The sequence below is a fragment of the Uranotaenia lowii genome, chromosome 2 (genome assembly GCF_029784155.1).
Source record: "Uranotaenia lowii strain MFRU-FL chromosome 2, ASM2978415v1, whole genome shotgun sequence".
Lineage (NCBI taxonomy): Eukaryota > Metazoa > Arthropoda > Insecta > Diptera > Culicidae > Uranotaenia > Uranotaenia lowii.
This window is the reverse complement of record NC_073692.1, coordinates 247,755,056-247,770,915: the sequence shown is the minus strand read 5'-3', so window position 1 is coordinate 247,770,915 and position 15,860 is coordinate 247,755,056. Positions and strand designations below refer to the sequence as shown.

General features: G+C 33.6%; 1 protein-coding gene across 8 annotated transcripts in view; it reads left to right on the top strand.

Moving 5' to 3' along the window:
* The first annotated feature begins 9,960 nt into the window (after positions 1–9,960).
* LOC129743714 (protein Wnt-2) overlaps positions 9,961–15,860 on the top strand; it is a 52,069-nt gene continuing 46,169 nt past the window's right edge. For 5 of the 8 annotated variants that reach the window (XM_055735835.1, XM_055735830.1, XM_055735833.1 and 2 more), the window contains exon 1: positions 9,961–10,242. The gene's annotated coding sequence lies outside the window, so the exon portion shown is untranslated. Of the gene's footprint in view, positions 10,243–10,278; positions 10,693–15,860 lie in introns of those variants that run through there. The other 3 variants (XM_055735829.1, XM_055735828.1, XM_055735827.1) reach the window with 3 other exon arrangements.

The following is a 15,860-nucleotide window of genomic DNA, read 5'->3' as shown; positions in this document are numbered from 1 at the left end:
ATGAGTAAATATAGTCATTCCGTTGTTTGTCCTATAAATTTTATTATAAGGAAAGAGTTTTATGTTCAGAGTCCTGATATTCTGATTCTAGCTATTGATTCCAATAACTAATTGATGCTCTCAAAATTTTAATTTATTCAGATGTGTTTCAAAGGAAAAGTTTGTTAAGTTTGAGTAAATTAAGTATATAAAACTATTTTTCATATAAAGCTAAGTGCTTTTAGAAATCGGACACTTTCTTTTGGTTATAGCTACGTTCCTTGTAATCGGACATGCAAAATTTTAACAGCTTTGTGTTCATTGTGTACTATTCTGCAAAGTACTATTCTGCATATTTTTCAGAATTTAAATAACAAACGAAAAGAAGTTTTACAAAAAGTGCACAATTTTCTTAATGAAAAAAAAAATACACTAAAAGAAGCTTTAAAAAGTAGGGGAGAGTGGGGATACTTGATTCCCTTTTCTTATTTTCACCATATCTTTTTGGAAAAATTTAGCAACTCGCCGTCTTTGACATTTTCTGACAGCTGGTAACTTCAAGCTTCTATGCTCCAAAAATTAGAACGATACTTGAACCCGTTGATGAACTAGAAGCATTTTCGTGGGAGTAAAAAAAATTGCGATTTTTCTGAAGTTAGGGGACACTTGATCCCCTATTGAAGGAGACTTGATCTTTTCTTCAGGAAGCCCTGATCCTTGCATAAAAATCAAACAAAACCCCAAGATAGAATGTTAATTGACTATTTTGGTCATGTTTGTTCTCATTTCACAATGTATAGCAGACATAAAAAAAAAATTCTATAATTTTGTCTCAACGCTTATTACATTGCATACTTAAAGGCGCTATTTTTTATAATTTAGAGAAAATTAATAATTTTTGCTCTTTTCTTCAGACAATTGTTTGATAAATATTAGTTTTTGGATAAATATTAGTAATTTCGTAATCAGCAATCATAACGATCTATTCAGAAGAAGAATATGCCGTTTGGAAGGGGGATCAATTGTACCCAACTCTAGGGGATCAATTGTACCCATAATCAACATTTTAGAAAACTTTTTCTGAAAAAAAAGTTGAGAGTTTTCCATCGCTTTGAAAATATGGCATTATGAAGTTCATTTTACGCTCGAACGATTGATACATTGGAACAAAATTTTTTTTCATAATTTTCCCATGTAAGGAACATTTTAAAGTGATGAAAAAAGATCTTCAAGTTACATTTTGTGAAATTTTTCAAACAAAGTTCAATTACTCAAACAATTATTTTGTTAAAAATTTTTAAACTACAAGCATTGCTATTTTGCTCATTTTGGCACATTTTTCTAGAACATTTGATCTTTGCAAGACATTCCAGCTTCGAGATATAGCTAAGGAATCAAGTATCCCCAGGGATCAAGTATCCCCAGGGATCAAGTATCCTCATTCTCCCCTATCTTTATTGGTATGAACATGTTTCTGTGGTAAGAAGGCAAGATTCTTCGTGACGAAAACTCTTGTTTTCGCTGACTTCGAAAGCCTCAAAAGAGTATTCTCGTTTTTTACTTTGCACGGTCTACGGTCTCAACTAACCGATTTTACATTTTACAAATGTGTTTCAATGGCACAAAAATAACCAAATCCAGTTAATTTCGAAGCAGCTAAATCCATCAACCAAATATTCACCTGTTCTTCTCAAAAGGAAAATATATTGGGTAATAAAAGAGTGGGAATTTTAAGAAAAAGGGTGTAGTCACCTAAAATATTGATAAGGCGACAGGTATTGGTTGGAAAAACTGACCGATATAAAGGATGATAAATTGTGCGTTTACTGAAGAGAGATAGGTACCAAGAATAAAATAGGAATATTTCTTGCAAACAACGATAGATAAATAATTTTACATTTTTTCTCATGAAATTCGAATTGATGAAAATTCCAGATGTTTATATTTGCTTTTCTAATTTTTTGCTCTAATAAAAATTTTAGTTTTTCAAATAATATTTGAAATTTTCGGTATTTTGTAATTAGAAAATACTAGCTGATTTTACCCGGCTTTGCTCGGGTTCACATAAAATATAAATCGGAATGAGTCGTTTGACTTTTTGAAATTTTGAAAGCTTTTTGTTCATCATCATAACAAATTGTTAGTCTTCCTAAAGTTTTAATTGGGATTATAAGCAAAGTTTATCGTTTTCATATTATTAAATAACTAATAGTTTTTAGGTTTGCTAATAGAAATTTGAAATAATTTCCCTTGAATGCTTACCAATTCTATCACGAAAAACATTTCAATCTAAGGTTGCCAGGTTGCTCGGATTTATCCGGATTTGCTAGAACATTTGAATCAAAATTTGAGGTCAGTCCGTTCTGGCCCGGTTTCCCGGATTTTGTTGCAAAAAGCCAGAATTTGCCCGGATTTTTTGACATCTTTTTTCGTATCATAAACTTGAGATGTTTTCATTTCTACGTTCAAAAAGAAGTTTTAAATGGCAGGTTTTAGAAATAATCATGACTCGTGTTTGGAAGCTTAATATACAATTTAAAATCTGCTGATGTGGTTTGTTGAAAAAATAATATTGCAAGTATATTTTTCGTTATTTTTACTGAAAATTTCCGTGGTTTCGATCAAGTTTGCCCGGATATTGCCAGGATATCGGTTTGAACATTTTGAAATCAAATGCTGGATTTGGTCAGGTTCTTCGATAAAATTGGCTGGATTTGTCCGGTCCCGATACGGCAATCCTGGCAATTTTATTTTACACCCACCATTTTTTAAGAAGTTTGAATTGAGTTACCCTTTTTTCATCAAATGATAATATTTTTTTTTGTCTTTTCCATGGGTTATCTAGTGAAAATCCAATGTATTAAGCTTGAACACAAATGTTAACGACTTCTTTTCAAGATCTACCCGTAGAATGGAATACCAATTTAAATTTTATTTTGTTCTTAGAAATTTTTAAATAGATTTCCACTGAAACCTTATAAAAGACTCTGTATGTTTTCAATGTGCTTTTTAAGTTTTCTTATAAGGCCGGAACAAATTTAAAATTCTTCTTTTGTCACTCGGAGTGTGAACCTCGCGAGGGGGGCGGGGACAATAAAAAATAATGCGAAAAACAAATAAATTGGAACAAATTGCACGAAAGCTTTTATGCAACTAAATTGCTTACTATATCATTGCATAAAACCTATGAATCAAGTTTTTTTTATCGAAAAATTCAATAAAATCAAGAGTACAAAATGTGAATTATCTTCCATCTTCCAAAATTTGGTTTTTGGTCTTGTAATCTTTCGAATATTTGAATTTTTATTTGACATTTACTTAAAATATTTCAAATTTTATTTATTTCCCCCCTTCGGGATTTTAGAAATTTCCAAGGGGAGGGGGAGAAAAAAGAAAAAATTGATATTTGTTCCAGCCTAATTGGATGGTAAAATTGAACACATCGATGATCAATAATAACTTAAAATTTAAAAATTTACAAATGAAATTGAATTGTACAAAACTAAAAACTTCAGATTAAATTACGTAAATTACGTGTAAACTGAATTCCTACACGGCAATCAAAGTGTTGAGATTGCAGCCTTGAACTTACAACATAACCTTCAGTTTTATTAATTGTTTCCCTATGAGAAGTTCTGAAAATATGAAAATGGTTTGTTCCTAAAGATGGCACATTAGTTTTCAGTCCAAATAGTTATTTAACTGAAGAAGTCAATTAATGATGAACATGAATAAATGTATACATACTTTACACACTGCATATTCTAGTAGATTCTAGTAGTAATGTATACATACTTTACACACTGCAGATTCTAGTAGTAGAGTGCAACCACTGTTCTTCTCAATATATTTCTAACAGGCGAGTAGTTTTTTTTAATCCTAAATGAAGGATCATTATTGCAATCAAATGCCTCGCCCCGGTACCACGTGCTTTGAACAGTAGAAGGAAAAACACGCGCCAGAATTTCTCCTTTCAAATTTTTTATGCTTAGCAAGCTTTGATTTGCTTTCCGTTACACGTGAACTTTGCATGGTCGTTTCTAATGCCCGGCCCATGGTGATGGTGAAAACAACCCCGCCAAAGGAAAAATAATCGGTTTGCCAAAATGGATGCCATGACTTTTGGTTCGTGGGAATAAAAACGAAAGTTGTAAGGGAGGGTCCCTTTCCTTAGGTGGGAGGGGCTCAAAACTATTACTAAAACCTTACCCTTGTCCAACTACATCTCTGTACCAAATTTCACGCTGATCGGTTAAGCGGTGTGGATTTGTATAAGGTGCATACAAACAAACATATATAGTCCAACTCATCTTTATATATTAGATGATTTTGCTTTGAGAGTCTCAAATAATTATTACCTTCATAACAAATCGCCTAATTTTATACCTCGATAAATGTGATCACTAGACCGCTGCAAGTTTTGTATGGAAATTTCAAATTCTTAAATTTTTACAATTCCAAAACTTTTTGCTTTGGTTTTGCTGCCAGTAATAGCAATAAAAATTTTGGAAACGATCCATCTAGTCCTAAATAAGCGCAACGAGTTTTAGTTTTGTATGGAAATTTGTTTGAGAAAAAAAAAATTCTATTTAAAAATCGCCAGAGATGTACTGAAAGTTACAAAAAATATTACTTTGGATGATTAATATCCCTTGATTCTTGTAGTACAATTCATGTGATCAAAGAATAAATCTAACTTGTACCCAACAATAGATCCTATTAGATGTAATAATTTTTTTTTAATTATTTTTTTTTATTTTTGCGTTATTGACTGCTTATTTGAAAGCTGTGTAATCGTAGGATGAGAATAAAAAATCTCAAAAACTGCTTTGCAGTACAAACATTATTGATTTATATAACCTTTGCAAAAATATTTCATGAAATTATTATAAGCTCTAGCAAGCAAAGTCTTCCATCTTTAAATACTTTTCTGGATTCACTTTTTTTCATCTTGAAAGGGTTATAACTTTTTTCCTGAAATGATTAGCTGCCTGTCATGGTAACAAAAAAAAATTAAGCTAAAGAATAGTAAAACTAAAAATCCGACCATTTAATTTCAAGCTTATTTGAGTTTTCTGTGCAAAAATTTTTACTTCCAGACAAATCTTTATACAAAATTTAAACGCGTTGCGTCAAGAATCAAAAAAATCCTCTCAAATTTCACACTGATGCTTGGTGACCCAAAAGGCATTGAAAAAAACATAAGGGAATAAAATGACATTTTTTGCAGCGGTCTAGCGATCACTTCTTGAAGTGGCAGAATAACATAGAGAATATCATCAACTTTAACTTAGCGAAATCCTAGTCACTAAGTCCTAATTGTATTTGAGTAAATCGTTCGGATTCTTGAGGGTTATAAACTGGAGAATGTAAGTATATCATTTATCCAAACTTTCTTAGCTATAAATCGAAATCAGTAGATATTTTTGTCCAATTTAGATTACGCACTAATGTCCCATGATTAAATTCAAAGAAATGTTATAACTGATGTATTCAGGGGCAAAAACATTCATCAAATTTGTTCGATACACAAACAAAGACTCAAAGTCTTTTGAAATATATTCAAAGCTATGTTTCTTATTTACTAAGGTTGAATGTGTGACTACAAAATATTCAATTTGAAACATTATACACTCTATTGGAATAATACCGACAGTTGTAATCTGAATGTCGGACTTTTGTTTATTCTAGTCTCTTCATTACGAACATATGGAATAATTTTGCAAAATATAATATGACTTTGTAGAGATGAACACATTGAATACCTACAACGTTTCTAATTTGGTCATATCATTTTTGGGCATTCTTCTAATTACTTCTTATTTTTCAATTCCTGTGCTCTAATTTCAAAATCATCCCAAATTGTTATCCTATAAAACATTTTCTAAGCGAAAATTGGTCGACAATTTGAAGTTCAATTATTTGGAAAAACAATAAAACAATCAAGTTTTTACTTAAACCCTTTGAAGTTATAAAAAAGTTGTCCTATGCTGAATTAACCTTTACAACAACAAAAATCTCTGTAAATTATGGAAGCGATCATTCAGTCCTGATATAGCATAATGAGCTTTACTCAATTAAGTAAATCATGAATCTTATTTGTAAAATGCTTCTTGTATACAAACTGGTTGTTTTTTGTTTTTAGAACCCATGCAAAAACATTACAACCATTGGATTTGAATTTTTTATTTCGAATGCATTCTGACTTTTCCAAAAAATATTTAGCTGAGTAGATCAAATTACCAACAAAATGAAGCACATTAGTCAAATAGTAAATCAAAAACAAATTTTATTTTTTTAGTTACCCGTTCAAATTTCCATACACAATTAAAACGCGATGCCTTAATTTAGGAATCAACTACACTGCCGCTGCCGGCAAGTCTGTCCGATATGCAAAAACAACGAACCGAGAAAAACGGCTTTAAAGATTTTTATAAACTTTCGTGGATTTATCGGTTGAAACTTTACCTTTTCTACTTCTTTCTTCACAGATATTAAGATAATTGTTGTAGAATTTCGTCCAATGTGTTTTTGATTTGGAAGTTGTTGATGCGGAGGAGAAAATAATGATGGGACAGCCTTGCGAATATATTTCGCGTGCGGATTAAATATACCCGCAAAGCTGTCCCATATTTGGCTTTTCTTTTGTCAGTTGATCATTTGATTCTATCTATCTGCGCTGTATTATTCACTTTACTGGTTGTTTACTGATAAAAATAAGTTTGAAATGATGTTTATGACAAGTTTAGATAGTCAAAGATAAAGAAAGTTTATCGTAAGAATTGAGTGGGTCTAAAATAAAATGAATAACAACGTTCCATGAATAAAACAACATGTACCATCATATTTTGGAAAGTTTTTCGGTCGATTATCTTTTTAGAAATACTAAATGAAATTAAAAAAAAGAAATTAAATAAATTAAAGAAATTAAATAAATGCTGAATCAGAAACAGCAACGTATCTCAGCTGCAAATATTTGATGAGAAAAATCAATTCAATATGACTTAAGCGTGTGCTACCAGGTACGCGTATTGTTCATAGATTTTATGAAAGTCCAAGCAGCAAGTAACAGCATGACAAAAACCTAAAAAATATGGCTTTGTAGCTGACTATTTTCCATGTTTTACAAAGAACAATTCAATAAGCTTCATGCGAAATAAAAAAAAACAGTTGGATGGAATTTACCCATAAGGCTAAACTTAGCTTGTAAAAACTATGGAGATTGTTATTTCTAACTTTACTGTAGGGGAGAGTGGGGATACCCTTTTCTTATTTTCACCATATCTTTTTGGAAAAATTTAGCAACTCGCCGTCTCTGACATTTTCTGACAGCTTGTAACTTCAAGTTTTTATACTCCAAAAATTAGAACGATACTTGAACCCGTTGCAATTTTTCTGAAGTTAGGGGAGACTTGATACCCTATTGAAGGAGACTTGATCTTTTATTTAGGAAGCCCTAATCCTTGTATCAAACAAAACCCCAAGATAGAATGTTAATTGACTATTTTAGTCATGTTTGTTCTTACACAATTTATAGCAGACATAAGAAGACAATTCTATAGCTTTGTCTCAACGCTAATGATGTTGCTTTTCTTCAGACAATTGTTTGATAAATATTAGTTTTTGGATAAATATTAGTAATTTCGTAATCAGCAATCATAACGATCAATTCAGAAGAAGAACATGCCGTTTGGAAGGGGGATCAATTGTACCCCACTCTAGGGGATCAATTGTACCCATAATCAACAATTTAGAAAACTTTTTCTGAAAAAAGTTGAGAGTTTTCCATTGCTTTTAAAATACGGCATTATGAAGTTTATTTTTCGTTCGAACGATTGATACATTGGAACAAATATTTTTTTATAATTTTCCAATGTAAGGAACATTTTAAAGTGATGAAAAAAGATCTTCAAGTTATATTTCGTGAAATTTTTCAAACAAAGTTCAATTACTCAAACAACTATTTTGTTAAAATTTTTTAAACTATAAGCATTGTTATTTTGCTCATTTTAGCACATTTTTCTAGAACATTTGATCTTTGTTAGACATTCCAGTTTCGAGATATAGCTAAGGAATCAAGTATCCCCAGGGATCAAGTATCCTCATTCTCCCCTACTGTTTTATCTAGTCTAACTTTTGCAATTTCAAGGAATGCTTATTTAGTCGCACACATTGTATGAATATTTGTAAAATTAACGTAAATTAGAGGAGCTATTTTGAAGCATTCTGTATAAATAGACATATGGGACAGACATGACTTGGTATTTTTTTCATGTATGTTGAGAACAAAGTTATGAAAGTTTTTAGTCTAAATTGAAGAACTAACTGTATATAAACGATTTTTGAGATAAACTGAAAAATGACGAAAATGCATATGGGACAGTCTCCCCACAATCATGCGTCAAACACAAATATTATTCACTGATCATTTGAACTACTGATATCTACTGAACTTAAAAGAAATTATTTCATACTGCTATCTTCAGTTTATCGATAATATCATCGAAATGCATTAAAATATTATGTGTGCGCATAATAACAGTAAAATTTCTGTTTTAATAGCTTTTATCATACGATAACTATTATCTGTCGAACTATCGTATGAAATTCAAATGTTTTAAGGTTGACATTTTAAACCTTTAAGCCTCTTATGCGGGTATTTCATAGATTCCAACAAAATAAATTGGTCTCATATCAGCACAAAGGGCGAGTTTACATTTTCCAACTGAAACTAAGCGAAAATTCAATATTATTTGGCAAAATAAAAGTGACCCATTACTGTTACAGCAACCACCAAATGCCACACAATCATGGGTCACTTTTTTGCCATCAAAACAAAACATTTCTTGGTTGCTAGCTTAATTGCCCCTTGAATGTATACTAGCAAAGCCCCAAATGTTTGCCAGAAACTTATTGATTTCTATGCTGATATTCGGGTGTTGCAACGGACTTCTATGTGACTAATAATTGTGAGCAATTTGACTAATAATTGTTACAAGCTACAATTTTGCAGTGTTCGGTATTAAAACGCAAATCGCTAATTTGCCTGCTCCGTTTTTGTTAGATAATTATCGTTTTCAGTTAGATTTTAATAAAAATTTTGCACTAGCAGATGAATAAACACCACCACAAGCAATCAGTCAAGGAAGAATGCTAATATATGTTTATTCCATTAGTCCGCTACTTTTTGTAGACAAATTTATTTTCTCACGGGATATCTGGTGAAGTAACGGATAAACAAACTCCACTAAGTGCAATTCTTAAAGCAATAATGCTGATAAATGTTATTTTCCACAAGGTGGTGAGGTTTATTAGCCATAGTTTCTCCAGAATTAAGATTAAAAATAAATATACAAACAAAAATGTAGCAGACTAACTAGCGAATAGCGTTTTGATGCCGGCCTCTGCTATTTTGACCCATGGCCATAATGGTGGTTTTCAAAAACGTTGATGTATCGGACTTTTTTTCAAATTTTTATAACAAAACTTTTTTAAACAACATATTTGAACTCAAATAGTAAGTATTGAATGACTGAAATTCATGAAAAGCTTGATATTTGGTCAATTAACACCCGAATAAATGAACATTTTGTGGTGAAAAGATACGGCTAATGATTGTAGGGGGACTATGAATCATATTTTACTCTTGTTCTCGGTGACTCAAAGGTATCGAAAAAAACATATAGGATCTAAAGGCCATTTTTTCAACGGCCTAGTGTGAAAATTGTTAATACACCATTATAAAACTTAAATGTTGTATTAACATGTTCACATGTTCAACAGACACTTTTCAGTATGATTACAAGGATCTTACAGCATCATTATTTTGATTGACCGACGACGACATAAAAGATGTTGCGTCGCGCATTCTGTTTTGTAGCATCACCCAGCTTCCCGGGTATCGCGAGCTTGGCGAGACGCGCAGATCTTACGTTGTACTCCACCGTTTTCCCATAGGTTAGTTTACTTTCGTCAATCAAGTCGTAAGGATAAGCTTTCGGTGCGCTCTCGGAATAATATTCAGTGTCCTCCGTGTGAGGTACACCACATTGTCGTGGAACGTATTGAAGTCGATATAAGTAGTTCGGTGCTGCGTGCTGCCCAAAGGCTTCTGTCCCCCTCTCTCTCTCCCCCCGTTCGTCCGTGATTTTAAATTTGTGGCAATCGATTGGGCGCTTAAGTTGCTCATGAAAGATCGGATGCTGCGCGCGCAGACCGTCGGTATCATCACGCCGTCAGGCATCATTGACTTCTATCAACATGGTATTACTCGGACCTGCGTTGTGCTTCCTATAAATCTTTTTTCCAAGTGACCACCGTGTGTTTAATGGGAATCTTTGGTGGATGCGTTTTTTTGCCGCTTCCTTCAAAAGTGGATGCTATGGAGCCACATTTCTTCGTCCTGCTGCCACCTACTGGAAAACACCTATCTCGGATGTTATCTCGGGTTTTTTTATATTTCATTTTAATTTGATGTTTTATCACAAACTGAACAATCTCCTGAAGGATGGTCGACAAAAAAGGAAAGAGGCGAATTAGCGTGCAAACTAAAGAAGATGATACGAATTGAAAGTTCAGATTTGTGGCATGTTTAAAGAGCATAGTGTGATTTATATGTTAGCCTCCAAATCGGCATGTTCGCTGGTTGTTTAATGAACGTTTCATCGGTGCTGTGCGTAGTTTCAGAGAATGAAGAAATCAGTGTGTAAAAGGGTATTAGGATCAAGCTGGAATTTGTTAAAGGATTTGCATTCTAATCAATCAACAGAGTGCGATGGATCAGTTGAAGCGTTGTCCGTTAACCAGATCAGAAATTAAATGTTGAAACTTGGCTTATTAGCTAAGAAAATGAAAATAATCATAATATTTTCTGTGAAATCGTCATCAATTGTGTGTTGAAGATCAAACAGCTAATATCATCGACCAGGCATTTATGTTCAGTTTTAGTGACAACGAAGATAATCAAACAATTTCTGGTGGTAGTTTGATGAAGTATTGAAATGTTAATATAGTTTCCATTTCTATAAACACGCTCAAAAATCAAATATCTATTCAATGAATGCTAAGAATTCTTATATGACCCACTCCACGCGCTGTCCACCACAAAGCCATTTATAATATTTCATATTCGATTAAATTGTCGATGAATGCTTACCATTTTTCTCACTAGGGGAAAATCGGATAAAACGGACACCCTAAGGTAGAATCGCAATAGGAAATCAGATATTGCTTTTCTCATCGCAGTTTTGGTGCAGATGGGCAGTTAAGGTTGATTGCTGTCGCATTAACCAGCATTGGCATTATTAAATTTCCTTCATCAAGACTGTTTTTATAGCAATCTTAAACATGCTTGAAAATTACACTCGAAAAAATGGTAGAGTAAAACGGACACTGCGTGGAAAATGTAAAGTTTTCCGGAAAAATAGCTGAAAAGATCATATTATTGCAAGTACAGTATTTTAGAACGTTTTTAAACCAAAATGGAACAAACTGCTCCGGCGGTTTTCGGAATTCTGTATCTTGTGACGCTGTCTTCATTGGAGATCCAATTTTTACAATTTTTATGGCCTGTTTTAGGTGGTGAGTGCTTTTCGAGCTACAGTTATTCTTGCCAAGCATTTTTGAAGGCATAGTTGAGGAGCATCAAACCGATGAAAAATTTGAAAAACCCGGAGAAACTTATGTGTCCGTTTTACTTGACCTTTAGGTGTTCGTCTTATTCTTCTAAGCAACATTTTCTCCTAAACGGTTGTTGCTCAAGCCCTTCGACCAAAATTTGCTGATTGTCCTCCATATGGAAAAAAACTGCCTAATAGACACCCCACCTTTGAAAACGGTTGAAGTTTTCGAAAATGTTACAATTATGAACTATTTTCTGAGTAGAGAAAATTACAGCAAATAGTGGATCCTCAAAGTTTGTTTTGTTTACAATTGTAAACCCTTGCTTGATGTAAAAAAAAAACAAATGGTCTCAAAAGTGTGTATCAACACAAGCGAACATATTCTCGTCATTAGATTTGAACCAAAAATTGTAACTTTCGAAATATTGAAAGTGTCCGTCTTACCCGACTTCCCCCTATATGAGTTATACTCGAAAAAAATTTACGTTCTGTACCCAAAAATAAGGCAAACGCCAATTGATTTCTTGATGTCAAGGCGTTTGGAGCTCATTTTTTCTAGTTAGAGGTAGAAAAGAGGTGTCTTTAGATGGTTTTTAGGTTTACAACGTACTCTGTTCATATGTTGTAATAAATAATTCTGATTCTTTTCAAAAGTTTGAAGCACATTCCATGCATTTTACTTATTTAAAATCGATTAAGAAATAATAAAGTTACAAGTGGGTTAACAAAATGATCTGACGCAACGAATACTGTGTTGTAGAAATATTTTTTTGTTCGTTTTAAGTTTCCATACTAGTAATGCGACTTTCAGACGCACGGTTTACCATCATTACTTTTTTCAATTATAACTCTAATTGAGGTTCTGTTTCGGGTATAATATTGGTCATAATATGAACTTTAACAAAACTCACATTCAAGACACATCGGTCTTTATTGAAATTAGTTATTGATGCCCTATTCGTTACCTTTTTCGTTGCATCATATCACGAGCAAAACCCTGTGACCAAAAAATATTGTGATGGAACGCAATGAAAATAGATCGATAGTGAAATTACAAGAAAATTAGAACAAAAAATAACAAGTTTTTTATATTCATATTAAACGTTTTGGCAAAATTTCGTTGAATTCCGTCGTCAAACAAAGCATAAATCTTCTATACCGTAAAGAATTTAGAACACACTGAAAAGTCGCCTTACGTGACGCAACTGAGGAAAAGAAATTTAACTTGTAAATCACTGCTTAGAAAACACTTTTATTGGTTGCAAATTAAAGGTCAACTTGAGCGAAGCACGGCAATATATAGAACCTACATCTGATCAAACTTTAACACAAGGTGTTACAAAAATCAATAAAAGAAAGTTTTTCCAATTTATGTGACGCAACGCTGAAATAAGTTAAATATATTTAAAACTATGTTTTTTTTTATTTTACGAATGGAAATTTATAGGACATTATCATCAATAGCTCAGTCTATAGTTTGAATTTTCGAAAAATGTTTTCTACTTTTGAAAGCCAATTTTCTGAGTATTAAATAGGCAAAATTTTATTTGTTTTTGAAAAAAAAATCTGTTAGTAATCATGTAATTTCAAAATCCTAAAATATCTTGTTTTTCCAAGGCCCCCAACAAACAGCTCTCCTGACGATACCAAAAAGCATTTGTAAGCAAACGGGTTGTAAAAGTTGTTACTTTTTTCTTTGTATGTGTACAGTTATAGTGCTATTTTTATAGTCATTTAGAGATAATTTTTTTTATATATAAAAAATACGGACAATTTTCAAGAGTAAGCCCGTATTGGACAAATGGAAAGAAACCCTATCAAATGATTAACTTAAAAGATAAATTAAAATGGAAATAGTGGGAGGGCCTACAGGAATGTGTGAAGGTAAATTTTGATTTGCATTTTGTAGCTCAAACTATTTAGCAATTAATTTAATTTTTGCCTCTAAATGTATGCAGCATAATAGTTCTTTTTCGATTGTAAATGTTTAAAAAAAACGTTAAAAAGCAAGGTAAAATTTATAAACCAGCATTTCTTAATATAACGAAGGTGTTTTGTATCCTTTATGATCAAGAAAAGTCCTTAAAAGTGTCGAAAATAGAGACTGATTAATGTTACCCTAAAGCAGGGGTTTTCAGATCGTGCTCCGCGGAGCACTTGGTGCTCCGCGAAGCTTTTGAAAGTGCTCCGCGACGTACGCAACGAAAATCGTAAACCAACTTTGAAAAACTCTGATATTTTTTTTGTTTCATTTTTATCCAAACATGATAAAAAAATTCACAGGGCATTTAGTACGAACGAATAAATTTTGTTAACTTTGTTTTTACTGGCGGCTGAATCCCTGCAGGGAGGTTGGCAAAGGATGGCAGATTGTCAAAATGCACTGCTATGATCTACAACAGGCATGTCAAACTGGGGGTTCGCGGGCCGCATGCGGCCCTCGGCCTTGGTCAATGCGGCCCGCGTAGCTCCGTCTTAAATTTTCACGAAATTCCCTACTACACAGAAGTACGCTGGCTTTCCTGCCCCAAAATATTAAAAAGATTTTTTTTTTGCTACGAGAGGAAATAATATTATTTTTGCAAATGAAAGGTGAACCTGTTGAACATTTTCAAGCAGACGACTGGGTTCAGGATTTGGCATTTGACGTTGAACTCACTGGCCACCTGCAAGATTTGAACTTAAAGCTTCAAGGAAAAGAAAAAAAAATTATAACTGCTTGTGATGATGTAAAAAACTTTCAAGCGAAGTTACGGTTATGGATCAACCAAATTTACAAAGTAAACCTTGTGCACTTCTCTACGTGTCAAGAACTGAAAAGATCAAATGAGGCTGCATCATTTGGTAAATACGTACTTCACCTAGAATCGTTACTAGATGAATTCAAAATTAATTCATACGAGCAAGAATTTTCGTTGCTTGTATCTCCATTTTCGTTTGCTCCTAAAAATGTTGCTGATAATTTGCAACTAGAGTTGATAGATTTTTTTTTTTTTTTTTTTTTTTTTTTTTTTTTTTTTTTTTTTTTTTTTTTTTTTTTTGCCAGGAATTTACCACATTGTGGCATTCTTCCCTATTCCTATAGATTCTAGTTGTAGTGTCGAAATGTTTCTGGTCACGGCACGCAGGTCCGGCTATATGGAACAAATTGTTTCAACGGTGATCAAATCCAAATATTCCAGGAAACTGATAGTTCAACGGTACATAGGTCCGGCTTTATAGAGGAACAGAGAATCCTGATGGCATTCAAAACCGGATATTAGGGAAACAGTTTGTCCCAACGGCACGCATGTCCGGCTAATTAAGGAAACAGATTCGAGTGACGGTAGACAAATCCGGATGAATGGACAACTAGTTTAAATTTGGGATAGGAGTTTGGTACTTTTTAGAAATGTTATTAATTTTTTCTCTTCTTCTGGGCAATTGGATAAAATTTGGCGCAAATTGTCTGCCAGTTGGCAAAGGGATCTTTGATTGTCGTAGATTTGGCAGTTAACCAGTATGTGTTTTATGGTAACGGGGCAATTGCAGGCGGGGCAACTAGGGGGGTCTTCTCTATCGAGAAGGTAAGACTGAGTGATTCGTGTATGCCCGATACGAAGTCGGGTAAGTGCTGTTCTTTCTCTAGGATTAGGTCGGTCAACCCATTTTTGGGTGGTGTTTTTGACTTCCCTTAATTTGGCTGTTCGGTTTATTGCCCAGTTTTCTTCCCAGGCGAGGGACAGTCGATTACAGATGTCGCGATATGCATCTTGTTGCGGTATGGGGGTCGGTATTGGGTCGAGACTTGTGGCAAGCGAGGCGAGTCGGTCGGCAGCTTCATTGCCTGGTATGCCTGCATGACCAGGTATCCAGACAAGGGTAGCGTTCTTATTCAGGGCTTCGTTAGAGATTGAGGATATCCACGGATGCTTGATGTTACCGGCTTGAACTGCTTTCAGTACGCTAGCGGAATCTGTGAAAATAGTAGTGGGGGGGAAATGATTAGAAATGTTTAGCAAGGCGTTGAGCAGAGCATAAGCTTCAGCACTGAAGACGGAGCACTGCGATGGTAGAGCGATGCTGCGCTGGTCGAAAGGGTCGGTAATAAGGATCCGACTCGCCCGTCAGCGGTTTTAGAGCCATCGGTGAAGATGTGTGATGTTGATAAATATTTGTTGTGGACTAGGCTGTGGTAAAAAGGTAAAACTGTAAGTGGGTGTTGTCCAGCTTTAATTTTGAGAGAAAGGGATAAATCAACGTGGGGTACTTTTTCAGACC